Source organism: Ursus arctos, unplaced genomic scaffold (genome assembly GCF_023065955.2).
Source record: "Ursus arctos isolate Adak ecotype North America unplaced genomic scaffold, UrsArc2.0 scaffold_29, whole genome shotgun sequence".
NCBI lineage: Eukaryota > Metazoa > Chordata > Mammalia > Carnivora > Ursidae > Ursus > Ursus arctos.
In genome coordinates, this window is record NW_026622974.1 from 7209788 (window position 1) to 7211588 (window position 1801).

The following is a 1801-nucleotide window of genomic DNA, read 5'->3' on the forward strand; positions in this document are numbered from 1 at the left end:
CAAAGATAAAGAGAAACCCTTGCCAGGAGACCCCCTATACAGAGAGCATTTTTTTGGAGTTAAACGTCCTTCAAATCTGACTAGTAACTCCGCCCCCCAGTAAATGTATTTTCTTTTTGCTTCATTAATTTTAAAAATGTGAATGGTTTGGGGTTTGGCTCACAGAACGTTATAAAACAAAAGTCTTGTCATCTGGAAAATGCTTTTTTTGGTGAATACTCTCAAATAGGACTACATTTAAAAGGAACCCACTGAGACCACCAGGTAATGTAATGGCTTTTTGCCCAAAAATCATTTGGAGGCGAACGCTTCTGCTGACCCACAGCTTGGGCCTAGTGAGGTTTTAAATCTAACACTTATGGGATTGTAACTCTCCTACTGGGCTGTTAATCTGATTGTTTATTAAAATTCCACTGACTTGTTCACTTAATGAGTTTCTCCAGCACAGTCAATGCTCTTCAGAGAGAAAGTGCTATGGGACTCCAGGCTCGTAATGGCAACTGACAATATATCACCGGGGATGGAGGCCTTGAAGGCTCCAAGTAGAAGAGGGATGAGATTTTCTATCTGCAGCTCGTTTCAAGAACAGTTCAGCAGTTCTGTGTCTGAGCTAACTGCCTGGGTCTCTGCTGTGCAGTAAAACATTTGTCACTTCGGTTCCATTCGCTCACCTTGCAACTAGAATTGCATAGCAGTGACCCCGGGCATTAAAATCCTTCTTCATACCGGGAGGCAAAGAAGGGACTGGAAGAAGCAGCCACATGAAATAGCTCATGGAGACTAAACATCCCTGGGAAGGTGACCAAGGTGGTCAGATAGTACTAGAAGCAGAGAACAGCCCCAGGTGGATGGAATGAGCCCCAGGTGGGATTGTACCATGGCCTGAACACAATTTTGCAGCCAACTATCGTAAAGATTTTCCTTTTTCCTCCAGGCCCCCCAGCCTCTGATAAACCTAATTAAGCATGCTCTCCATTTGTCAGAATCATACCCACTTCTCCTTAAACCCATCTGCCCTGTGCATGGAAATGTCCACACCCAGTGGCTAGTCCACTGAGAGCTCATTTCTTTCAATCTGCTCAATGAAGTTGGGTCACGGTTCTTATGAGAGGCGTGTTGAGAACCGGAGTCTCTCATAAAAATGTAGCAAGAGTCACGTGGATAAATTAAAATTTTCTAGTGACGGTATTAAAGGACACAAGTTAAATTAATTTTGGAACATGTTTTATTCTATGTTCTAAAATGTATACCAAATATTTTCATTTTGATGTGGAACCCTGGCCACGTTTCAAGTGCTTCATAGCCAGTGGCCACTGCAGTCCCAGAGCCAGTCTCTTTGCCAGGTCATCAGCACTACAGGAATTCTCCTGGCAGCATTTTCAGCCAGGTATCAGTGTTTCTAGGCAAGACTGTAGACTAGATATTTTGCAGCAGGCAAGTCTTCACTGGGTCCTGAATTTACACTGATCGGGCGCAAATCTACTTTGCATATTGCCCATCTGATATCTGTATATATATGTCTTTCGTGATCCCAAAACGCCACTCTTGAGAATTCTTAGGAAGAGATGAAATGAGGAGAAGGTCTCATAATTAATATACCCTTGGAGGCAAAGTCTAAGATCAATTCTCTAAAAACTTTGGAGATTGAGGGCTGATGCTGTCTAGGGTTATATCAATATACTGTTCTTCTTCTTTTGTTTGTTGTCTCAGAGGTTCTGCCTCTTTTTTCTGCTCATGCCTTTTCTCTTTGCTGCTTCTTTGACATAATATTAGAGCCTCGAATATGTGGAACTCTTTCGCT